General features: G+C 43.7%; 1 long non-coding RNA gene across 1 annotated transcript; it reads right to left on the minus strand.

Moving 5' to 3' along the window:
• LOC112918563 (uncharacterized) lies at window positions 1-25,805 on the minus strand. The gene is made up of 4 exons (XR_011994228.1): window positions 25,225-25,805; window positions 22,778-22,863; window positions 2,863-3,115; window positions 1-520 (listed from the first exon to the last, which is right to left on the minus strand). It is a non-coding gene; the product is annotated as an uncharacterized lncRNA (long non-coding RNA).
• Window positions 25,806-26,688: the final 883 nt, after the last annotated feature.

A 26,688-nucleotide genomic window follows, 5' to 3' on the forward strand; every position in this document is an offset into this window, starting at 1 on the left:
GTAAACCTTTTTATGATGTTGAATGAAATTCCCTCAAGAGAGTCTGTTGATATAAGTACAAGGGCAAAAAAAAAAAAAAAAAAAAAAAGTAATGTTTGCCATCAACAAATAGGAATTTTTAAAAGATGCTTTCTTCCTGCTGGTAGTTATTTCTGCTTGGCACTATGCAAATGCCCTTATTTTAACAATGTTTTCTCCTTGTTTCTTAAATGGGAGCTTTGGGAACAGGCTCAGGACGATGTGTTGCTTGAAACTTCTAAAATGCAAATAAGTGTTTCAATTCAAAATACAGAATATTCTTCTAAATTTAAATGATATCCATTTTAAATTTTTAGAAAGCAATCTGGCAAAGATTATTCAAATTAAAAATAATGATCTCCTTGGATATAAATGTGACAGAGCATGGAATAAAGCTAATATTGGCTGAATGTTTCCTACCTGCCAGGCGCACAGTAAGTGTTTCACATGGACTGGCTCATTTAATTCTTGCAACTCAGTGAGTAGGTATATCACCCCCATTCTGCAAATGAGGAAAACTGAGCTTGTTTACTTTCATCAAGTAAAGACTTTACTCTTCCCCTAAATGTGTTCATGGAACCCTCACGGCTACAGTGGATAACAAATTTAGAACACCACAAGCCCTGACAGATGGGCAGAGAACACCAGAAGAGCCGCCCTTTTTACATGCCAGGCACGGTGCTAGACCCTTGTCACAGACTGTCTTGTGAACCTCCCCAACACCCAACCACTTCCGGAGAACTCAGAGACATGGCAAACTCATTTTTCTGATATTGTTTTTTGGCTGCCAGGCCTTATACGAGGCACTTTTTAGTAGTTTTCTCAATTAAACACGAATGGACAATTCATATATAAGGAAAGTCCAAAAAATTGCAGAAACAAACATGGAGGAAATGGTCAACATCTCTAGGAATACAAAGTTATAACTTAGAAGATCAGTGAGGTGCCAGTCACACCTATCACATTAGCCAAACAAAGTTAACTGCCAATGGTAGTAACTTCATCATGAAGCTAATTTATTTATATATTGCTGGTGGTGCTTTTATGATCAAACACTAAGTGAAGCAGCAGAATACAAATGTGTGTGTATTCTAAGATTATCCATGTACCTGAAGGGAATACAGCAAAATGAACCCAGCTGTGTGTTAAAGTGGAATGAAATATTTAATCTTTTCAATTGTCCTTACTATTTAAAACATTGTTTTTATAATACATGAAATTCAGAGGAAATAGGATTTTATTATCCCATTGCGCCATTTTTATAGTTGACAGTTGCATTTCTGACATAAATAAATCATACATGATGAAAAAGGCAAGATTCAGTCATTTTGAACTTCTGCCTTCACCTGAGATATTGAAATCAAGCTCTATAGAATTTTATGATCTTCACTGAACACTTTCCTTCTCTTGATGAGGAAATACAGGCCCAGAAGCATGGACTTTCTTATCAGGGTCACATAGTTACCTGTGAAGATATAGTTAGCACCTGTTGTTTCATTCTATAAAAATCCTATACAATGAAAGTGCATGTACTATTTCTATGAAACCACCATGAAGTGTCTTACTACAGCACTTTGGACACCACACGTGTGGTGTTCTTCCCAACACCAACAACCTCTCCATTTCTCTGGACACCAGCTGGGTGTTCAACAGTTCCATTTTATTCTGACACTAACAACCCGCACTTAGCACAGGTCCCACAGGTTAAGGGCTCAGTCCCACAAGAATGTCCCCACTTCAGGCACCAGTGACAATTCCCAGATTGCCACCTGTATTTCTGATCAGCTGGCTCTAGATCTGGTGTTCCCATGGCCCTCTCTCTAGGTTCAATAACTTGCTAGATCAGCTTTGAAAACACATGAAAATGTTTTACTTACACTCCTGGTTTATTATAAAGAATAAAAATGAACATCCAGATGAAGAGGTACATGGGGTAAGGTGGGGAGATCTGGTAGGGTCCTGAGCAAAGGGGTTTCTGTTCCCATGGAGTTTGGGGTACACAACATTCCTAGCATGTGGGTGCATTCATCAACCTGGAAGCTCTTGAAATCCCACCAGTGAGGTGGTCTTGCAGACGTTTCATTGATTTAACAATTGGCCTTTGGTGATTGAACTAAACTTCTAGCCCATCTTCACTCCCTGGAGATCAGTGGGTGGGGCTAAAAGACTGAACCCTCTAATCATGCCCTGGTCTTTCTGGTCAGCAATTCCCATCCTGAAGCTCCCCAGGAGCCTCCAGCCATCAGTCATTTCATCAGCACACAAAAGCCAAAAACCAAATGTATCTATTTCTTACTGTGTCACATACCAAAAACTCACCTCTGAAGAAAATGGGTAAACCTCAGAATCCAAAAGCTGGAGCAAGAGTGTCCCTAGGGTCCATTCTAGATCTTTAGGACATGTATGTTGGCTACTGGTTTTGAGTTAGGGGCTTACTCACAGGCAGCAGTTCTCACTGTGGGTCACTGGGCCAGCTGCATCAGCATCACCTGGGAACTTGTTAGAAATGCATATCCTCAGGCCTTATCCACAATGGCATAAATCATAAACTCTGAGGGTGGAGCATTGCATCTTTTGATGCGATCTCTAGGTGTTTCTGATGTGTGCTGAAGGTCGACCAGGCTCTAAGGAAGTGCTTCTCTACATGGGAATCATCTAAGGATCTGGTTAAAATGCAGGGTCAGATTTGGTAGATCTGAAGGGATGGATTCAGAGAGAAGGCATTGCCAACAAACTCTCAGGATTTACCAGTGCTGCTTCTTTGGGGACCACGCTTTGAGGAGCAAGATTCCACTAAAGCCGTGTGCCCCCAGGTGAGCTGTGAATGGGTTTGAGACTACTCACATATTGGCCATCCTCTTTCCACATCCTTGCTCTTCAGTGTGGCTCAGGACCAGCAGGCACATCCCCTGAAGCTTGTTAGAAAAGTAGAATCTGGGACCCCTGGGTGGCGCAGTGGTTTGGCGCTTGCCTTTGGCCCAGGGCGCGATCCTGGAGACCCGGGATCGAATCCCACATCGGGCTCCTGGTGCATGGAGCCTGCTTCTCCCTCTGCCTGTGTCTCTGCCTGCTTCTCTCTCTCTCTCTCTCTCTGTGACTATAATAAATAAAAATTTAAAAAAAAAAAAAAAAGAAAAGAAAAGTAGAATCTCAGCATCACCCACTGAGTCAAACCTGTATTTTGATACGGTCCTCAAGGGGCACCAGGGTGGCTCAGTCGGTTAAGTGTCCGACACTGGATTTTAGCTCAGGTCTCAGGGTGGTGAGATCGAGCCCCACTTCAGCTCCACGCTCAGTGTGGAGTTTGCTTGAGATTCTCTCTCTCTCTCCTTTCCCTCAGCCCCTCTCTCACCCCCTGACTCTCCCTCTAAAATAAAATAAATAAAATATTAAAAAAAAAAAAAGATCCTCAAACTTGTTTGCAATATTAAAGCTTGAGAAGTACTTCTGAGGCCTCCTGGATGCCAGTGTCACTGAGTCAGCCACCAGCCCAGGTGGTGTGAAATTCTACCCAGGTGTAACTGACAAATGTTACCATCTTCCACTTTGGAAAAAGGCTGGTGGCTTGGGTATAAGAGTTGAAAAGTTAGGATGTCACCAGACTGAACAGCCAACAGAAGGTGGTAGATAGAGGATGGAGGACACTAGTCATGAGAAAGTATTTTTAAACATAAGAGCTCTAAGAAGTAAAGACACTCCCCTACTCCCCCCCACCCAAAAAAAAACAACGTTGTTGATAGTTTTGCCAAGCAGTACAACTTCACTACAGACGGGCGGGTGGGTGGCAGACACAGAGGTTACTTACCTTCATCCCCTTCTATATCTGCCCACCCACTCATGTTCTGGCTCCAGAAACAAAAGAAGGAAAAAAAATGTAGGGTGAAGAAAAGGTTTTAATTACAGCATTTTAGAGCAATTGCCTATGAGTATTAGTTTCCTCTGGCTGCTGTAACAAATCACAACAAATTTAGTAGCTTAGAACAACACAAATTTATCATCTGACAGCTCTGGACATCAGAAGTCAGAAATTCGTTTCTCTGGACTGAATCAAGGGGTAGGCAAGCCAGTGTTCCTTCTGAGGTCTCTAGGAGAAAATACACCCCCTTGCCTTTTCCAGCTTCTAGAGGCCACTGGCATTCCCTGCTTTGTGCCCCCTCCCTCCACCTGCAAAGCCAGCAGTGTAATATTTTTGAAACTTTCTCTGTCTCTCTTAACTGTGGTTCTGTTCTCCCATCTCTGGTTCTGACTCTGCTGCCTCCTTCTTTGCTGTATAAGGACCTGTGTGATGACACTGAGCCCACCCAGGTAATCCAGGATAATCTCCCCCCATTTCCAGGTCTCTAACCTAATCACATCTACAAAATCCCGTTTGCCATGGAAGGGACCTTATTCATAGGTTCCAGGGATTAGGATGTGGACATCTTTGAGGGGCATGACTCTGTCTTCCACACCTACTTTTTAAAGTTCCTCCAACGGGTCTAGTAGGGAGGGATGTCACCTTGCCAGGGGCTGTGCCCCTGTGGCCCTGTCTTTATACTGGTGAAGATAAAGTATATGTCACTACCTCATTCAGAGCTGGGAGCAGTGCGGTATTTGATGTGTCAGGCATCCCGCTGTCAGCAAAGACTCAGCTTAAGTTATTTATAGTGTCAGTGGCTTGCCTTTTGAATTAATGTAGCCTGTTTGCAGTAAATGAATTAAGATGGGAGCTGCTAGGAGCCAAGCTGGGGAGTCTCTTCTGTTCTGTGGGACCTCGAGGCTCAGGGTGAAGACTGAATGAGACTCACAGGGTATTTTTATTTATCCACCACAGCTGCCCCCATGTCAACCCCAATTATATCTGAAATACACTTATCTTGTGAAACCTCCACTGAGGACTGGCTTTCTTCCCTTCCTGCTCTAAATAATCAGAGCCAGTGAAGGGCACTGGGTGAGTGAATGGCCTCCAGCCTTCACTGCTGCATAGGAGTTGGTCAACAAGGTGTCTGGGGCTCGCAGGGCCATGAGCTTGAGCAGGAAGGGTGGGATTCAGAGGCCTTTCTGGCCCCTGGCCCTTCTTTACTGATGCTTGCGGAGTTCCTTCTGGAAACCACAAGTGAGGATGGAGGTTCTTCTTGCAGCTGGGGCTAGAGAACTGCTTTTGTGTCCCTGTGTATGTGCTAGATGCTGGGGATATGACAAGAAAAGGCTTGGTTCCCGCCCCCCCCCCGCCCCCCCGGAGCTTGCTTAGAATGAGGAAGAAACAGTAATGCTGCAACTGGCAAGTGTCACGTGATAATTTAGTAAGAGACGTTATGGGGGCAGCAGGAGCCCTGATCTGGCCTGGGAAACAACTCTTGAGATTGAGGAATTAATCAGGAGGGGGTGGGGGTACAGGGAGAAGCAGGACACACAGTCAACACCAGGTAGTTGCTGACTATGAATATTTGTGTTATTATTATTTTACTCTTGCACTCAGGCTACCAACAAAGGCAGCTGTAATCATAACGGCATTTAGCACTCAACCTAGCACTTACCATATGCCGCGTGCCAAGGATTTTCCACCCACCAACTCATGTAATGCTCACGACCACCTCATAAAATAATGACAGTCATTATATTAGAAGGGAACTGAAGCACAAAGTGTGTAAAACAGAGATGACACAATCAGAAGTGGCGGAGCTTCCTCACAGTCTGATCGCAGAGCCTGGATTCTTAACACTATGCGATACTCTGAGTTCTGGGGACCTGGTTCCACAGCAAATACAGGCCAGCTGAGGGGAGTAGCAGCACAGAACTAGACAAAGGACTCTGGAGTCTTCCAACGGAGAGCCCTGGGCCTTAAGAGTGTTGACAGAACTTGATCTCCAGGTGAGGGAGAGGGCCCCTCATCAGCTGCTCTCCACCACAATTTGTAAATGACTCCACATGATCATATGGAACCAGAGCTCCCAGCAGAGACAGCAGCCCACCTTAAGCTCACAAGTCTTGGAAACCAGAGGGCATTGATCCTTCCAGAGCCTGCCTATGTGTAGAGCAGCAGATGCCTCCATCACAGGTGAAGAGTGAGGACTCCCTGCGTTCTGTGGTTGACAAGTCTAGGCCAGATGCCCAGAGGAAATGCTTTAGTGGCTCATGTGGGACAGGGAGACAGACATCAACATGAAGGCCTGAATCTTAGGAAACATCCATGGATGCTGATAAAACAAGCCCATCTAGCTCCCCTCTGCTGCCTCGGCTACAAGCCAACACCTACCAGAGGCCACTCCAGCTTCAGTGGGTCCAGTACAAACTGGCAAGAACTCTGTTCTTTCTTCCAACAATCTCCCTGAGGACCTAGAGAACCCCATCTCACCCCTTCAAGTCTTCTCACGGGCAGGTGATGAGCCATGCAAGTGCTCTGTGGGCAGGCTTCCGGGCCACATCCTTGGTAAGTCTACAATAAACATAAGCAATTTGCAGTGGCCTGTTCTCAACAACCTGCATGCTTCAAAGAACCGGGGCCCAGCCACACAGGTTGCAGCCAGACTGGGGAGGGAGCCATCTTACGGTCCAGTCTTCCCTTTCCCTGACCAATAAAAGATTTCTGATGGTATCTGGGGGACAATTAGGTGCCTCAGGCAAATTATTCCAAGTGTCCTGCCAAGTATCACTAGCTTTTTCTTTTCTTCTCTTGGCTTTATTTAGTTTTCCTGATTATAGTACAAGGCCAGAGACAATTGAGTTGATCAGATCCTTCAGCTCTTCATTGTCATCAGCAGTTCTGGTGAAGAGCCAATAGATTCAAATTCTGGTTCTACCACTTAGTGGCCATGTGGCCTTGGGCAGCATGCTCAATCTCTCTGTTAACAAGGAATAAAAATGATGCTTGCCACCATTATCCTGTCATGACAAAAAAAAAAAATTAAGAAATAAAGAAAAAAAAAACAAGTAATTGCACATAAAACCCTGAGAGCTATGATGATGCATCATAGATGAAATGTTTTTCCTGTATTATTATTATTGTTTATTTTATTTTTCTCCTTTTTTCCCTGACCTCTACTTCCTTTCCCCTTTCCAGGAAACCAGTCTAAAGTGTCAGATATATGACCTGCTATCCTTGTATACAGGCTTTTCAAAGTCAGAATTAATTCCAAGCCACAAGTCACAGCTAACAGCCTATGATGATGCTTTGTTAACAATTCCCTCAAGTGCTATATGAATTATGACCAGCTACAGTGATCACCATACTCTGTCCTAACCATGTAATTTACCCATAAAATAATTTTTTTATAGACAGATACTTTTTACTGACAGTATATAGGTCTAGATTCTTAACTGCAAGCAACAGAAATTGATCCTGGCTGAGGACCTCTCAGAATGCACAGCAGGTGGCTATGGGGGAGGTACTCCTTTAAGCCATACCTTCTTATAGGGGTATCATCTTCAGCACATGGCTTCTGAGGCGACCCAGGGCACCAACATCCAGAACATGGGGAAGAAAGTGAAAGAGAGAGGGGGCATGTATGGAGGGAGTTGCCATTGGTCAGACGTGGAAGTGGCTCACATCATTGACTAAAATTCAGCCAAATGACCTAACTGCAAAAGAGACTGAAAATGTGTTCTGGTCATGTGTCTCAGGGAGAAAAGGAAATAGGTTTAGTGATTAGCTAGCAGTCTCCACTAAGGAAAGCAAACGTTTGGTCCTCACAGTTACCACAGCAGAAAACAGTCTCTCCCTCCTACCCAGACCCATATGGGAAGGAATTCGGCAGGCTTATAGTGGGTTCAGATGCTTAGCCATCAAAAAAGATGGCAAATGGTTAAAACAGGCATTACAAGAGAAACTCAGTGTCTCTTTTGGGGTCACAAACAAGATGTTGGCTGGGTTACATTCATCTGAAGACTTGATTGTGGCTGAAGGGTCCACTTCTTTGGTCGTAGGGGAGGGGAGGTTGTGTAAGTGCCTTAGACAAATTTTCCACCAAGGGTTCCTCTATTCTCTGTTTAAATCATGGTGGATCTATGATTTTAATCACCCAGTGGCTGGGGTGGGGGTGTCTTCTGGCATTAAAATTTTATACATAGCTGCCACAAAATGATCTGGGATTTGCAGTGGCAGATATGCTAGGTTATCACCATTAGATTCTCCTCATATCAGGCTTAAAGTCATGTATTCAACCACAAGTAGTGAACAAGAGGACATAGGACTGTGTATGTTCTTGTCTCATCCTTGGAAAATAGTCCCTAAAAAGTTTTATGACTATAAACTGAATGCATGGCTCTATACATATCTCTGGTATTTCTTGATTCATATGACAACATGAGGGACTTCACTGTCACATTACAAGTAGGACTAAGGGTGATTTATGGTTATATGTTGCCATGTAACAAATTACTCAAAATTTAGCAGCTTGAAGTAACATTTATTATCTTGCACTGTTTTGTGGATCAGTATTATCTGAGCCTCTCCCAAGTTGCCAATGAAATGTTGGATGGAGTGATGGCCTCATCTGAAGATTTGACTGGGGCTGGAGGGCCTACTCTATGGTGGTTCTCCACATGGCTGGCCAGTTGGCCCTGCTTGTCCTAACAGAGAACTATGCAAGGTGTGAACACCAGGAGGCAAGGGGCTGTCTTGGATGATGTTCCATGAGCGACATTATTCTTGAGCTGTGGACAGTGGTGCCTTGGTACCAACACACTCTTTTGGGTAGGCATAGTTCCCACATAGTAAAGGGAAGAAAACCAGAGGGACAGGGGTGGAAGCTAATGATTTATATCTGTCCCAGTGCAGTCTCATTCATGAGTAACTGCTCAACCTTCTAAGAAGTGTCCCTATTCTGGCAGGATCAGTGCCTTTTCCAGCAGGCAATGAAGAGGTTCAGCAGTGGTTCCCTTTTAGTAGGAGAAAAACTGAGCCCCCAGCAAAGTTCATGTTTGTATTTTAGGCACCCATGAGCAGCGGTGGAGGGAAGATACGAGTTCTAGAATCAGGTGGGGCTGGTGGTTATGGGTTGTAGTATGAAGGATGGGTAATGTCTGAAAATACACATGGAGAAAAGGAAAGGGCTCCAGGCAGACATTCTGAGGGTTAAAAGCAGCATGCCAGGACACACCTTTGGGAAACTGATGGAAGGGCCAAATGTCAGGTGAGAGTGGATGGCTCTGGTAATTTCTAAGGAACTAGTTTTGGGGGGACCCATCTGTGTCCATTTTTAACCAGGGGCCTGCCTTCCAAGAGGCCCCCATAAAGGGCCTAGGCAAGACATTTATTAATGCCCTTCTAGCTCCACTCCCCATTTGCCTACTCTGCTCTCACTCCTCAGAGGCAACATTTACAGCTGCACAGTGGGCTCCCTTGCCTTCTGGCTTCTAGGTGGATTCAGTCTATGGGAGACAAGAGGATAGAGGACAGCAAAGCCCAGGTGTTTATGTCCCCAGTTCCTTCCCTGCCAGGTCACAAGAGGATCACTGAGGACCACAGCACCTGCCAGGTGGCCGTGTCCTACAACTGCTACAACTATACTTTCCAGGTCCAGGAAACCCTGCTCTCCCCTTGCCACTCCAGACATCAGGCTGGTATGGCTCACACTCTTGCTAGCCCCCAGGTACTTTGCCAGCCCCGCTGGTTTCTCTTGACCTTGCCCACATCATCTGTGATTGATCCCTTCATGAAACTCGATCTGTTCTAGGACTATTTCCTCTCCTACCAGGAAGGGTACAGGGTTGTGCAGGTAACACCTTACTTATCATTTGATAATGCAATTGCTCTCCCACTGTCGTGGACCAATTCACTGTATCTGGTTGCTAGGCTGTGAATTGCTACACTTCTTGGCTTCACTCAGAGTTGAGTTTTGAGTGGCATGTACCCTGCCTTTCTTGCAGAACATTTGTGCTAGGCTTTCTTATCTACAGTTGACATAGAAGTTAGTATGTCTAAACAATCTTCAAAGATAGTGAATGTAAGTTTCCTATGTAATGCTGACACCTGCCTTTATAGCAGAGGCTTCTCATTCATTCATTCAATAATCCTATTTATTAAGCACCTGCTATGTTCCAGGCATTATTCTAGGTGCTAGAAATCCAACAGGACGCAAAACCTCCAAACGTCTGCTTTCACGGAGTTTGCGTTATCCTTTGATTTGGGGAACCTCTTCTGATGCAGTTTTATTGTCTTTAGCAATTTTTAAAAACCGTATTAGAGTTCAGACTTGGTGTGGTCAAGAAGTACCTCCTGTTATGAACACCACATGTATACAACCTAGAACATACATCTAATTGATCCTGGAATCACAGTACAGTGCGCTGGGCAGCAGGCCATACTTTCTTCTGGCTCTGATTCTGCTGATGGAATGTAAGTTTCTGAGGAATGACCGGTGGTGTCAATGAAAGTCAGCCTTCATTCATTTCCAAAGGCACCAGGCACTGCATTGCGGTGGGCAGTGCATTAATTTCTTTCTTAATTCATTCGGTCATTGACACCTTCAGAGTGCCCCTGACATGGCAGCGGAGTGCCAGGGACAGACCTAATTCCCACCAACATAAAGCTTTCACATGACAGAGGATACCTGTTGGACCAACATTCATGTCCCTCTCACTGTCAGAAAGACTCTCTCTTTGTTCACCCTCATCCATCTTCATCCCATCTATTTTATTAAGATGCTCACCTTGGGAAGCCCATGGTGTAAAATGAAGTAAGCCAGATGCAAGCAGGCCAAAGACTCCTGTGAACAGAGTCTCTATCTGCAGCAGAACCTGTATTTAATTTATTTCCAAGAGATTCCCTGAGTCAGATAACCATTAGCATCCTGTGAATTTGAAAAGTGATTCTCCCGCAATCACTGGCTAATTATATAATTTTGGGCTGTTTATATGTTTCAGCTCCCAAAATTCCCAATTTTCCTTATCTATAAAATGGGCATGATAATAATCCTGAATTTGTAAGGCTTAATATGTGACATGAGTAAAACACCCAACAAGGGCCAGCCACATAACAGGCACATACGTAGATATTCTCACCATTATCTCTTCTAGTTTTAGGAACCTTGGCTTGTAATTGAATCATGAAACAGGCCAACACTATCACTTTTTAAACTCAAGGATCACAGAACGCCTCACCTCCATGGGGCTAGAGAAACAAATCAGAGAGAAAGGTGGCTCAGAGCCCAGCAATAAGATCCAACCCCTGTGCTTTGCCCAGACCAACTTCCTCCTGGCTTAAGTGACTTTTAAAAAGACAAACAGGTCAGAGCCATAATTAGAAGTGACTGAGGGTCAAGAGTGAACCAGCAAGCTTTTGCTGATCAATAGCTGCCATTTATTTCAAAGAAAGGAAAAGAGGACTTCGAAAGTCATTCTGGGTTGGAAGTGTACCTGGAGTCCTCAGCCAGGGTGCTCAGTGGTTGCTGAATAGTAGCTCCATACTCAGAACAGGAACAACCCTCCACCCACCCTCCCCACCAGGGAGAAGTCACTATCAGTGAAAACTCTCTTCATTGGGAACTCCCAGGCTTTGCCCAGCCAGCCATCCTGGGTCTAGCTTTCTCAAGGACATTTCCAGCATTTCAGTGGCAAGCCAACCCTTCTTTTCTGTTCTGGAAACTAAGCCCCTTTGACATGACATATAACTTTTTATCTTCCCTCTTTTTCCTAGAAAGCTACTTTGCAAACAAACATCCTATCCAAGCATACCATCCTCACAGCCTACATTAGTACCCTTGGGATTAAAAAAAAAATTGCCAGAAGCCCAGAAATCCCAATGACAGAAGTTCTAATACTGAACTAATGCACATATCAACCAACTGTGCATGCACATGCACACTTTCAAAGTGCCCCGTGTGTTGTCCAAACATCTACAAACGTGCATTAATATTTTTGCTTGTTTTCTTGCATTTAGGGTCCATTCTGGTTTCCAGTTGGCAGTGGGTTTCAGTTCACTTATTTCATATCTGTCCTCCAAAGGAACAATGAAGGTTACTTCAAAAGGAAAGATTCTCAGCTTTTAAATCTCTTATCTCGAAAACTCTGAATTTTTTCAAGGATACTATTAAGCATATTTTCTTTATAAACAAAGAAACTCTTGCACATGCAAATGCACTCCTCTAGCCAGTTTTGTTTTTGTTTTTGCTTTTGTTTTCAGTAAAACCTGTGGCAGAGAGAAGCTTTCTGGCATGCCTCTGCACCTTGTAGCCCGGCCCCCAGTTAAATCGGTGCCATGTGACCAGTGCCGGCCAATGAGATGTAAGCAGAAGCCACTCTCATTTCCAGGCTGAGATAGTTAAGAATTGGTGTGATTCCTCCTTTTTTCTTTCCGTGCCCTAGGGGCTTCCATCTGTCTCATTTTCTGCAGGTGGTATAGCTGTGAGATGAAGAAGGGCCACCTGACCCATGTCAGACATTGTGAGTGAGATACAAATCTGAGATATGAAGGTTGATTTATTGATCAAATCAGTTTTAATGTCACATTTATTAATGGTAGATTATTCACTTTCAGCCCATTTCGTGTTCTTAGAAGTAGTTTGTTGGTGTAACTGATTATCCCAAGTTCATTTCTCAAGCTTTTAGGTAATCCCTGCTGTCAGCCCAGCCCTCCTGGGCCTGGGGTGAGGGAGATGAGTGAGCCCCTCGCTGCACCTGCCCTAAAGGATTGTCCAGTCTATTGGGGTGAGACAGACAGACACAGTGAAAGAGTATTCCTGAACACACCTGTCTAGATGGTGCCAGCAAAATAATCATCTCCTAGGAATTGTCTCAAAGCTCTTGTTTTAGCAAATTCCCTGCAGTCACTCGTGCTGACAGGAAATCTAAGAATCAAAGCACATAGTTTCTTTGATCAGACTTAATTGGACAGATATTTCATTGAATCGCATTCATTTGGGCTAATTGATTCTTTATTCTTTATCTAATGAGCACCTACTACTGACCCAGGCCCATCACTATGTGTGAGGAAGATCCCCACCCCGGAAAACACACAAATGAGTTAAAGTATGATAATCAAACAAACTCACAGGAAAGTATTCATTCTCTTAAGTTATAAAATAAAAATAAAGCAGGTTTGAGGGGTCATTTTGTACCCACTAAGTTATAAAAAATGTTTTTATATAAAATATCTGTATTAGTTTGCTCAGGCTGCTAAGACAAAGAACCCTGAGTGGTTTAAACAACAGAATCGTGTTGTCTCACAGTTCTGGAGGCTAGAAATTCAAGATCAAGGTGTGGGCAGGATTGGTTCTTTCTGAGGGGTGTGAGGGCGAGTCTGTGCCCAGGCTCTCTCCTAGCTCCTGGTGATTTGCTTAAATGTTTGCTGTTTTTTGACATCGAGATGCTTCATCCTGATTTCCACCTTTGTCTTCACATGATGTTCTTCCTGCGTGTCTATGTCCAAATCTCCCCTTTTATCAGGACGCCAGTTGTATTGGATTAGGGGTGACCCGACCTCATTTTAACTTGATCAACTACAAAGACCCTACTTCCAAATAAGATCGTATGCACAGGTCCTGGGGGTTAGGGCTTCCCCATCGTTTGGGGGCACAGAATTCAACCTGTAGCAATACCCAGCACCAGCAACGTTGGGGTAAAACTGGTCTGCTTCTCCAGTGGTGTTTATAGCAGTAAAAGTAGCTATAAAATGTTGGGGAAGCCCTCTGGTAATGTGCAGCAGTAACAACTACCAGGATGAATATCCTTTGGTCCACAAATTTCACTCTGAAGAATGGGTCTTACACCTGCTGGGTAGGTCAGACCTAGGTGTCCTCCTTCTCACGGGTATACAGAAATGAGTCAAAAGCACTCAGAGCTATAGGTTACAAAATATTTTCTGGATCCAAGTTACTTTAATTAGATTTAAATGTGTTTATGTATTAGAGCACCATATGTATCCCTCAGGCCTCCAAATGTTCATTTTTTTCTGCTGTTAGAACTTTGATGGGAAAGTTTGAAAAGCTCTGTCTTCAGGAAATAACAGAAACTGAAGCCCTAGATACTAAGATGATTGTTGCAACGTAACTGCTATTCCCAAACTAAAAACAAAAAGCCATTATTTATTCAGCTAATATTTAATGAATATCTTCTATCTGTAGGGCATTGTGCTAGGGGCTGGGGAATGCAATGGTAAAAAGTCAATCTAGTCCCTATTTGCAAAGAGCCTACACTTTCAATCGGTGAACGTTTTAATAAATTATATTCTTAACATGTTGGCACAATACACAGATATTAAATGGTAATTTTAAAATATCCAAACACTATTTAAAATTCATAAAGGTTAATTTTGAATGGCAGATACACTGTAGTATAACTATTTGCAACATGCATGCTTGTTGACTTTTATCTATTTTGTTGACTTCTGTATGCATGGCACACAGTACATGTTCAACAAGAACTTGTTGAAATGAATGAATGTATTGAGGACTGGAAGGTTATTTGCAAAATCAAAAAATTAAAACAAAACAAAAAACAAAAACAAGAAGACCACTGTTGTACTTGGGTAATGCAATCATGAATATGTTTTCTAAAAATTTATTTTATACAATTGTTACTACAGTTTATGGGAAGATACATCAATAAATTTAAAAAGAGAGTCCTAGGTGCTTCTAGAATTTATATGCCAAGGGAATAGAAATCTTAAAGAAATTAAAAAAAAAAAACTTTGACTCTGCAATGTCCCCAAGGCTGCGAGGCTATGTGGCTTGATTGTTCTCTCTCGGCCACAATATACTTCAGTCCTGCCAGGGCTGGCATGGATGGGTAATAGGGCAGGCACTGGATGGGAAATAGGAGGCTATTGTAAAGGTCCAAATGAAACCTGGTGAGGGTCCAAACTGAGAAGATGATGGGGTGGGAAGGAGGAACTGCTTTGGGCGAATTTCTCATTTTCTATGCCCAATTCCTCCACCCCAGCTTCCTTAATGTCACACTGACTTCTGGCTCCTTTCTTTCCTGTTTTTCTAGAAGAGGAATGGGGGACCCACATTTGGGTGCCTTCTAGACAAGTATAGAAAAGCTTATGTTGGACGAGATCTGTATAGATAATCAGTTGAGACAGGAAGACAAAATGTCTACCTATCCTGGCAAATATGTCCATGCAAATAAAATTTGAAATGAACTCTTGATATCCGATGGGACTCTGCAAGACCCTTGACTGATTTGATTTGACAACTCCCTGTCCCTAACTCTTCCAACATGCACATGACCAACCAATCTATCCCCAAGTCCTATAGACTGTACTTTAAAAATATATGTCAAATCCTTCCACTCTCTCCACCTTGTAGTCATCATCTGAATCCAAGGCTCCGGAAACTCTTGCCTGCATTCCTCCATCACCTCCCAACTAGTCTCATTTGTTTCTACCTTTGGCCTTCCTGCTGCATCCTCTACACAAGAGCCAAAGAGACCTTTAAATTCTTTTTTAAAAGATTTTATTTATTTATTCATGAGAGATACAAAAGAGAGACAGAGACACAGGCAGAGGGAGAAGCAGGCTCCTTGCAGGGAGCCCAATGTAGGACTCCATCTCGGACCCTGGCATCATGCCCTGAGCCAAAGGCAGATGCTCAACCGCTGAGCCACCCAGGCATCCCTAAAGAGATCTTTTTAAAAACACAACTCAGATCATGTCACTCCTGCTACAAGTCAGCTACAGCGGTATCTAATTCACTCAGGATTAAATATAGAATCCTTAACGTGGACTGCATGTTAAGCCCTTCTCTTTGCACTACCCTCACTCACTTCATGGACTATATTGGCCTTTCAAGCTCTCAAATGGGTCAAGCTGTTTCATGCCTCAGGGCCTTTGCATATGCTGTCCTTCCTTCCTGGGGTGTTCTCCTCTTCACTCTTTGCCTAATTAACAACTATTCATTTTCTAGCTCTCAGCTTAAAGTCAGACTCCTTAGGGTCTTTTGTAAGTTCTTCACATAGTTAGAAACCCCTGCTATGTTCTCCAATAGTACTCAGAACTTTTTTTTCATACAGTCATCTAAATACATAGATTTCTTATTTATCTGCGTGATTACTGGTTATTGGCTTAATGTCTACCTCTCCCATTAGTGTGTAACTTTTATGAGGGCAGAGACTGTTTGTTTTGCTCACAATTGTACGCCTACCCAGTACCTACCTACCAAGATACCTGGTTCATGGTGCGCTCTCAACATATATTTTCTGAATGAATGCTTAAATGAAAAAGCCTAGATATCAGTTAAACCACAAGAGGTATTTCCTGGTTATGCACTTTATCTGTTGAATCCAATTTAATTCAAGAATGACATAATGAAGAGTAACTGAAGCATATAATAATTCTTTTGCTAACATGGAGGATGCATTCCAAGAACATACTTCTTGGTTTGGCAGTTTATTTCTAGGGGTAGAAATATAGCAAGCAATCAGATGTGGCCCAGGGTGCCAGAGAAGGGACTGTCTTGGAAACATCATTAAATACTTTATAAATTAGGCAATTTCAGGCTATAAGAGGATGAAGACATACTTAGTTTGTCTCAGTTAATGAAGGTCTATCAACCAGGACTTTTAATATTGCATGTGACAGAGGGCCCATCTCAAACTGCCTTAAACAACAGAGAGGATTTATTGGCTTCATAACTGGAAAGTCTAGAAACAAGGTTGTCTTTCCTCAGGAGAGGCTTGATGCTGTGGCCTAATGATGTCATGAAGGTCCCAGCGCCTCTTCATCTCTCACCTACCAGGTCTGGACAGCTGTAGCCCTCATGTCCTCACACATTAGAGCTACAGAAGAGAATACCTTTCTTTCAGAAGCTTCTGTAGTGATTCTCAAACCTGATCAGCACAATCACATGACAAACTGATTCCTAGCACCCTACCCCAGCACCTCCATCCCCAAACTCAGTATACCTGGTGGATAGCTTGAAAAATATGTAATTTTTGAATTTTTTTTATAGAAGCCTATAAAGGAGAAACAAAAATTGTTCCATAATGCTACCTCCCAGAAGACACTTCATTAAAGTTCTCCAGTAAAAGTAACCAATACACAAAGGAAGAAAGTCCAACAGAACAGAATGACATGTTAAAATGTCTCTCCCCATCCCTTCCCCCAAAGGTTGATATCTATCATCACAATTTAGTTTTCGATCTTTTCTGTTAATTAAGTAGGCTCGTACCCAACAAAGGGCTTGAACTCACAACCCTGAGATCAAGAGTCACATGTTCTACTGACTGAATCATCTAGCCATCCCTCAGCACCCAAAGGTGTCGCTGTTAACCAAAACAATCTGTGCCTTTACCAAAATATATAATGTATCATTTTTTAAATTTTACTAAAAAAGGATCCCACTACTTTTATCTTTCTGTTTCTTACTTCTTTTCACTAGAAAATAAAACTCAGAGACTGTGCTCTATTAGCAAAGGGAGTTCCTCTTAAACCTTTTGAAAAGACGTAAGTAAGAATGTAACCACAGTTTATTTTACCCTTTCTGTCAAGATGGACATTTCAGTTGTTTGTTACACAAACGATGCTGCAGTGAACATCCCTCCTGGTCTATCTTGATCTTCTTAGTGGCTGATTGCACAGAGCCGGCTTCTCGTAGTAGAATCGCTGGGTCAAGAATTGTGCACATTTAATGAATGTTGATGTACATTGACCTGACGTTGAGATTCGGCAGTCCACTCTATTACCATTTGAAACTTCACAAATGCTGCCCTTCCTTATCATGGGCATATATGGTGACACTGGAATGGGGGGGGGGTTTCTGGAAATCTGTGTTTTTAACCACTCATTACGTGATTCTGGAACTCACTCAGGTGTGAGAGCCACTGCTGTGCTGTACCACTGGTGCTACCAAAGATGCAATCACTGTCATTCCCTCTGACACTGTTAAGGAATAGCTCTTCCCCCCACACTCTTACCAGCAGTGGGCATTATGAAAACTTTGTAATTTTTGTCAATCAGATTCACGAAAATGGTCTGGCATTGTTCTGATTTGCATTTCCTTACTTCAGAGTAAGACTGAGCAACGCTTCATGTGCTTTTTTGTCATTGTTGTTTTTTTTTTTTCTCCTTCCTCTGCCAGTTTGGATCCTCTGCCCAGCATTTATTAGGTTGTTTGTATTATGTAGAGAAGTTCGTTGCAAATTAAAGAAATGAATGCTTGTTCATCTATGTTCCAAATATTTTTCTCTTATTATTTCTTTGGATTGGTTCATGGGTCTTGTTTTTTGTTTGTTTGTTCTTTATCATAAAGAAGGCTTTTGTTTTGTTCTGTTCTAATGTGGTCAAATTTTAAAATCTTTTGCCTTTATGGTTTTCTGGAGGAATCCATTTTTAAAAACCTCCCAGGTGATTCTGCCAACTTTGTGAGTTACAGCCTTACAAGATATAAATAAGGAACATGAGACAGCCTCTTCCTTTAGGGGGTTTGCAACCATGTGGGAGAGAGAGGGGTCTGTGAGAAAAAGAGAATGTAAGGTACAGGGCACAGTCTGAGAAGTTTCAGATGAGCCATACAATGGCCTGCCTATGATACCTGCCCAGGCCACTGTCCCCTCCTAGGAGGATCTCATCCACTGATCTTTGTTGAGGGAAGTGGGAGATGCTGGAAGGTAGAAGAAGGCAGAGAAACTTGGTCACACAGAGTGGAGGGAAAGGTGATGTGGGTGGTAGCATGGGGCAGTACAAGCAAAATCTACAGGTTGTCTCAACACAACCAGGCAGCAGTTGGTCTCAGAGATGCCCTGGACACCATCAGTCCAAATCAACTCTTCTAGATGCCTGGCATGAGTCTGTCCTTGCTTTTTTGTGTACATGCCATGGATGAAGATTCCTTTCCTCCTGCCTCTTGTCTAGCCTTAAACAATCAAGTTAACAAGTAAGAACACTTGAGTCAGTTTCTGCTTCTTGCCACCCAAAGATCCTGATTAATGTAGGGCTATGGGGTTTCAGAGAAAAACTAGGTCTCCACAGGTTTGAGTGGGGAAGAGAGCATAAACTTTTATGGAGAAATCCAGAGAGATTTCTAGCTTGAGGCCTGTGGAGAGGAAGAGCTGGTTTTCACTCAACTCCATCCCTCACAGTTTCTAGAACAGGATCCTAGGTGAGATATAACTTGAATGAATGAGTGAATCAACCAATCAATCAATGAGAAAGGATTTGCATTAGTCTTGGAAAAACTAAAAGTGAGGATCATTTTGTTCTTTTGGTGAAAAAAATGACTGATATGTAGTAAGTGCTCAGTGGTGTTGATCAGAACAGTAAGATGTGGTGGGGTGATGGTACAGAGGTGAGAATACAAAAATAACATCCACAGATCAGTGAGAGTAGTCTATTTAATGGTTCTATGAAGAAAGTACAATGGAAATGGAAGTCTCTCAAATGCCAGGCTGAGGAATATGGGTCTCAATCTGTCCACAATGTGGAGTCATTGATAACTTTGTTCAGATGAAGACATGGCTCAAATCAGTGTTGCAGGAAGACTGTTTGATGACAATAAGCAGGGTGAATTCCAAGTTAGGAAGAAATTTGAAAACATCCAGGCAAGAGAGGGTTACTATTGGGGCTAAGGTTGGGACAGTGAAAATGGAAAAGAAGAGTGGATTCAGAAACTTGGCAAAAGAGGAAATGAAAGTACTGGTGGCTGATTTGTCCTAGAAGGGGGCAGGTCAAGCTTGGGCTGACGAGAGGGAGGAGATCCAAACAAAAATAATCTCAGAATGGATTACAAACCTAAATATTAGACCATTTTGAAACCATGAAACTCCTAAACGAAACATAGGCAGCAAACTCTTGGACATCAGTCTTAGCAATGTTTTTTTGAATATGGCTCCCCAGGCAAGGGCAACAAGAGCAAAAATAAACAATCAGGACTACGTCAAACTGAAAAGCTTAGCTTTTACAGGAAGGACATCATCAACAGAATGAAAAGGCAACCTACCATTTGCAAATAATTTATCTGATAAAGCATTAGTATCCAAAGTATATTAAAAAAAAACTCACACAACTCAGAAACAACATCATCAACAACAACAAAATCCAATTTAGAAATTTGGGCAGAGGATCTGAATAGACATTTTACCCAAAAAAAGACAGATGGCCAACAGACACATGAAAAGGTGTTCAACATCACTAATCATCAGAGAAGTATAAATAAAACCACAGTGAGCTATTACCTCACACCTTTCAGAATGGCTAGACCCAAAAAGACAAGAAACAACAGGTGTTGGCAAGGATGTGGAGCATTGGGAACCCTAGTGCACTGCTGAGAATGCAAACTGGTGCAGTCACTCTGGAAAACAATATGGAAGGTCCTTAAAAAGTTAAAAATAGAACTACCCTATGATCCAGCAATGGCACTACTAGGTATTTACCCAAAGAATACAGGAATACTAATTCAAAGGGACACATGCACACTGATGTTTATAGTAGCATTATTTACAATAGCCAAATCATGGAAATAGCCCCAAGTGTCCATTTATTGGTGAATGGATAAAGATGTGACATATATATTCAATGGAATATTATTTGACTATTAACAAAGAATGAAATCTTTCCGTTTGTGACAACACGGATGGACCGAGGGTACTATACTATGGTGAAATAGTCAAATAAAGCCAAATATCGTATGACTTCACTTATGTAATGGAATATTTTAAAAATGAACAAATAAAACAGACTCACAAGTGCAGAGAACAAACTGGTGGTTGTCAGAGGGGAAGGGAGTAGGGAGGATGGGTATAATAGATAATAGGAATTAAGAGGTATAAACTTCCTGGGGTGCTTGGGTGGCTCAGTCTGTTAAGCATCCAATTCTTGATTTCAGCTCAGGTCATGATCTCAGGGTCATGAGACCCAGCCCAGTGTCTACACCCAGCACAGAGCCTGCTTCAGATTCTCTTTCTCTCACTCTCTGCTCCTTCCCTCTCCCCTTCTCTAAAAAAAGAAGAAAAAAAGGTACAAACTTCCAGTTAAAAAATGCATAAGTCATGGGATGCCAAGTACAGCATAGAGAATAGTTAATGATATTATAATAATTTGGATGGTGACAGATGGTGAAATTTATGAAATGCTATGCTCAGCATTTCATAACGTATATAAATCATTATGCTGTACACCTGAAACTGATATAATTTGCATGTCAACTTATACTTCAATAACAAAAAAGATGTATCTAGAATCTTAATCAAAGACATTGCTTTCTTTTTAAATTTCTCAGGTAATATTATTAAGAAAAAAAGTCCTTTAAGTCAGAATTGTGTAGGAGGCAATGAATATTGCCCCATATTTGAACAAATCTGACAGCCTAGCACTAATAGGTGAATGAATGTCAATAAATGTAAAAAATAAATAGATGAGTCCCAAAAAAAGCACATGCGAATGAGTATGCAACAACGAATAACCGATCACTCAGGATTTTGAAACCAGTTAAGTAAAATTATTGTACACTGTTTTAATTGTGATGACTCATGCAACTTTGGTATAATTAGCCTTTTATTCTTACTCATATTTTAATTTTGAAATAAATATGCAAATTTATGCTAATAGGATAGCTAAGCAAATTATCTACTGCATTTGAGGAAGCGCTCTGGCAAATTTTAAAATGGGATCGTAGTTCTGCCAGAGAGTCCCAGAAACATACTTAGAAGCAATGGGCAGAGTCCTCTACATACAGTCAACTTGGTCCTAGAGACGCAGCTCTTTGGAGAGCTTTCATGAACATGTGTTGAGAGGTTCAAAGGGAAATGAATGCTTCCTCTCAGATCCTTCTGAGCCTTCTGAGCCTTCTGGATTGTGTTCAAAGCCTGTATCCCTAGGTCTGCCTAGGATACAAGTGGGGCCGTTTGTGAGCTAAAGCTCCCAAGAGTGTGGACTAAGCCAGAAGATCTTTATTCCCAGGCTCTCCAGAAAGACGAGGCAAGTTATGGCTGCTTTCCAAACTGTTAATTATCATGTGCTTCCTGACACTGTCATTTCCATAATCCTATGGAAGCCACGATCCCTGTGGTTCAATCTCAGCCCAATGTTGGGGTCAGGAAGCACCATCTAGCATCCCCAGAGTGATTTCAAGATAATCGGAAGTTCTTTCTATGCATTTCTTAAACACAGTAACAGAGACACTTGGCCCACAGCACCACTTCTTAAAATCTTCTCTTTTACATCTAGGTCCCTCATACTCCAGCATCTCTTTCCTCAAAACTTCCTGAGAGGCTGAGCCAACAAAGAGGCACTCTTTCCGGTGAACCGGGCTGGCCAGGGAAAGGCGCCTGTCCAACAAAGCCCTCTAAGACCATCAAGGGTGGGGAAAGCCTGGGAAACCCAGGCAGGGTTCCTTTTCATCCCATTTTCACTGTTTCCTTTCATGAATGTGTCAGACCACCAGCCTCTGCTGCAGGGGGACCACCTGTCCGCAGAGGGAGCCCCGGCCCTGGCCTACCAGGTGGGTTAGAGGTGTGCTGTCTCAGAAAGCAACAAGTTGGATGGCTGTGGGATGCCCTGTGCTCAGCTCCAGTGATGAGATCTGTCACCAGAGGTGTCAAGAATCATCAGATGGAAGTGAATGTCAAGGTCGTAAACCCAAGCATCACCGGCAGACATCACTGCTACCCGTGAGAAATACAGCCCTTGTCCCTAGCTGAAGGTCATAACGGAGTTTTCTTTAGCTTGAGGCTATTCCCACCAGCCACCCCCACTGTTGCTGTCTCCCACCTTGTGACCCTCCCTCCCTCTCTATCTTGCCCCATGAAAAGCATTTTCTGTTGAGTTCCTGAGGGAGGGCCCAGAATAAACCCTGAACCCATCTTTTAGATGCATAGGTGGGCTTTAAATCCAGGCGTTGACTCCTACCTTTACTCCTTTCCCCTGGATAGTTCTCATTCTCTGCCAGGGTTTCCTGGGTCCATTTTAAGAGTGGGGTGCACAGACGGGAAGCCCTAAGGAAATAAGGAAGGTGACAGGGGTGTGAAGAGTCTCCTTCCTTTTCACCGGGGATCTGATCTTACCAGACTGTTTTTCCTCAAAGACAAACTACTCTGGCCTGGCTTCCCATATTGATCTAATCAAGAGTCCAAACACAATTTCGGGACTGTCAAAACAGGACCCGCAGACCTGGCACAGACAATTAACATAAGTCAAGGCAACCCACCCGCCACATCCCGTCTGTCCCAGATGTCTCATCAAGGCTCTAGCAAAACCCGCGTCCTGCCCCGGGCTGCGCTATTGCCGCAAGCAGGTTGTTGTGCTGGGGACTCCTGACATGAGGCTGGAAGCTATAATTACCCAGTGTATAATTTGGTTGCTAAATGGATTGTTTACAAAGGTGCGCATGATGAAATCATAGGCATGGCAGTGCATAGAGACGAAGCTGGTTGGGAGGAGGCCGTCAGCATTCACCGCCGAGCCTCCCTCGCCGCTCCCACGTGCCACCGCAGACTCTGACCTCTCTGAGTCACTTGGGTCTCAAGCTCCATGACGTTTGCAAATACCTGGCCTTGCTCCCTCCGGTGTCATCAGATAATAAACCTCAGCGGAAGCAGACTCCTCCTGGCGCAGCACAGGACATGCAGCTCTGTTCAGCCACTGCCCGGGCCCCATCACACACACACCCAGGGGTAGCCCGGAAGGAAGTGGGGAGCCCCAGTGGGCCAACACACCGGGAGGAGAGGTCCTTCCAGAAGGCCGATTTGGGGGTCCTTACAGAGGGATCAGGGCTGAAGCATGAGCTACTTGTGTTTCTACCCACAACTGAAGTAATGGAATTGGACACCATCCCACTGCAGGGAACCTCAGGCGGAGAGAAATAGTCATTACCTGCTCAGCACAGTGGCTGAGACGTCAAAGACTTTCTGAGTTCAAAAAAAAAAAAGACTTGTCCAAATCAAGATGACATTCGATAAAGACAGGGAGAGGTGGCCCTTTGGGGAACCCTGGAAAAGGCTAAAGACACACAATAACTGGTTAAACATAAAAAGGCCTGGGAGGTCAGAGCATACACCCAGTCACAGATGCTTTTGTAACAAAATGCTAGTACAAAACAAAGAAAAATCGCAACATAATCTATGTGCATTTGTGTCAAAAGAATTTAAGAATGAAAGAACTTACCATGAAATAATCCCTCTCTTGTGAAGAATTTAAATTTTGGGAAGGCACAGGAAAATTAGAGAGGGTGTGGGAAGAGGAAACAAACAAGTTTAGGGACAGGAAATTGGGCCAATGGAGAAAAAGGACAAAGAAGTCAAATCATTTACTCTACCCAAAAACGAGCAGGTGAGGGTTCGATCCTTATAACACCCTGGTGGCCTCAGAAATTCTAGGCACAGTGGTACTGAGTTGTCTGGTCTTATCCCAGGAGATTTATTTGTTTTTTTGTTTTCTAAAGGTTTTATTTATTTATTCATGAGAGACACAGAGACAGAGACAGAGGCAGAGGGAGAAGCAGGCTCCACACAGGGAGCCCGACGTGGGACTTGATCCCAGGACTCCAGGATCACGCCCTGGGCCAAAGGCAGACACTTAACCACTGAGCCACCCAGGTGCCCCTTATCCCAGGAGATTTAGTTTAAAAAGCACTGGGTTAATATCAACACAAGTTTCTTCTGCAAAGTCATCTGCTCCCCTTTCCGAAAACCCACAAAGAAGCTATTGCCTCGATAGCTTTTCCATGCCGCATGCAGGAATAACGGCCATCCAGCCCTGCCCTCTGTCCACCCACTCCATCTGACCTGTGTCCTGACTCTGAGCTTGGGGTCCAGAACCTTCCAGCCTGCTTTCTGATGAGGTGGACAGTTTGAGTCCAATCTAGTCCCACCCCCCAAGAGCTGGGGTCCCCACTGGCCCTACCACTGCCAGCCGGAAAGAAGCAGAGGAACAACCACACTGACTTTTCTCTCCTCCAGCCAGTGGCCAAGCGCAGCTGGAAGCAAGAGGGCAGGAGAGCTGAGAGGATGGGGCTGGACACAGTGCACAGAACACAACCTCCGGGGTCCTGAGCAGAGCTGAGAAGGGTTGAGAATGCAAAGGAAGTTGGGGAGCACTGGGAGATCCCCCAGTACAGATGGTAAAAAAAAAAAAAAAGAGTCAGGATTGGAAGTGCCCGGAGATCCAGCTTTTCCTAGTGAACATAGGAACGCAGAGCAGTTGGTGTAGCAAAGCAAGCGCCAACCAGACTTCAGCCCCAGCAGACTCAGGCAGCCCAGGAGACAATGTTCAAGTACTGCACAAGCCACCTACTGTCCTGCCCCTGCCATCACCCACCAAGACCTGAGGAGATAGGGCTGGAATCCAGAGCCACTCACCTGTCAACAGCCTGGGAGAACAAACGAATGAGCATCTGGGCAATCATTTCTGTAGCAATATCCTGCTACTGCCCAGCTCCCACACTGGCACTGCTAGCTCCGCAGCACGCGGCCTGGAGAAGCCGGCGTAATAAGCGCTCCATTTCATCTCCTTCCCTATGGATGCCTCCTCTTTTTCTGACATCATGCTGTAAAACTCAATGAATTCAGTCCTCTGCTTGCAGACAAGCCAGTCTTATTCAGCAGGGATGGGAGATCCAGAGGCCGGGGCTGCACCTAGGAAACAGGGAGGCTAGAGGGCGTGGGGGCAGAGCCACGGGAACAGCCACTGAAGATGCTTAACACCTCTGATCCACCACAAAGAGCCCCGAATGTTTTCAATGACCATGTCAGCATCGGTTAAATATGATCCCTAGATTACACACAGCTCATTATTGCCAAAAACAAAACAAAACAAAACCAAAAAAGCCAGACTTTTCCATTAGAGCCAGAGCAGTCAGTTGCATTCTGATTGAAGAAAGCCAACTTCAAGAATGACTGAATGTATTCTTCATTCAAACCAAGTCAGGAGCCTTGGCGGTGCCTGCAGACATTTTGTCTCCTGCTGCCTCTGCCCGGGGCGCCATCTAGCGCCCTCCGACGGGTACTACACCCTCCAGCCCACTTCTGGGGGTGGGGGAAACCTTGCTCATAAAGAACTGGTTTCGTAGAAAATCATGAGACCTGATGGGGGAAAAAAATTGCCCTTTGTGATAGACATTTTTCAAAAGTGGTTGAGCAATAAAGACTTCCCATTTATTGGATTTCACACATGATTTTGCTTGAGCCAAACCAAAGACTCATGACTCTTAAAAACAATGAATAGGCAGCGTACAAGAGTGTTTGGGCCGTTTTCTCACGGCTGTGTTTAGGAAAGAAGCTTATGTGCAAACATAAAAAGCTGACTGATTTTCATCTTGGATTAGCTGTGTGCATTTTCCAGGGTGGGACATCGTACAGCTAAAACTTCTTTGAGCCCTGTTAAGGGTCGAATTGTGCCCCCTGTTCAAATAAGTGGTTCCCCCAGTACCTCAGAATGCAACCATACTAGGAGATGAGGCAATTAAGCTAAAGGGAGGTATTCCCACAGGTCCTAATCCAGTCCTCTTTAAGGCGGTGTCCTTATAGGAAGAGGAAATTTAGACACAGGTTATGAGCAGGCACAGTGGGAAGGGCCCAGTGAGCACGCAGTGAGAAGGCCACTACCTACAAGCCAAGGGAAGAGGCCTCCTGAGAAACCCATCCCTCCATACCTTGATCTTGAGCTTTCCAGCCTCCCGGGCTTCAAGAAAATGAATTTTGCTTGTTTAAGCCGTGCAGTCTAGGGTATTCTGCATGGCAGCCCTGGCCAACTAATGCAGTCCCTCAGGTGTCTTTTCCCCAATAAAGTGTGCAAATGCTGGAGCACTGGAGGAAAACCTGGCC

Source organism: Vulpes vulpes, chromosome 9, assembly GCF_048418805.1.
Source record: "Vulpes vulpes isolate BD-2025 chromosome 9, VulVul3, whole genome shotgun sequence".
Lineage (NCBI taxonomy): Eukaryota > Metazoa > Chordata > Mammalia > Carnivora > Canidae > Vulpes > Vulpes vulpes.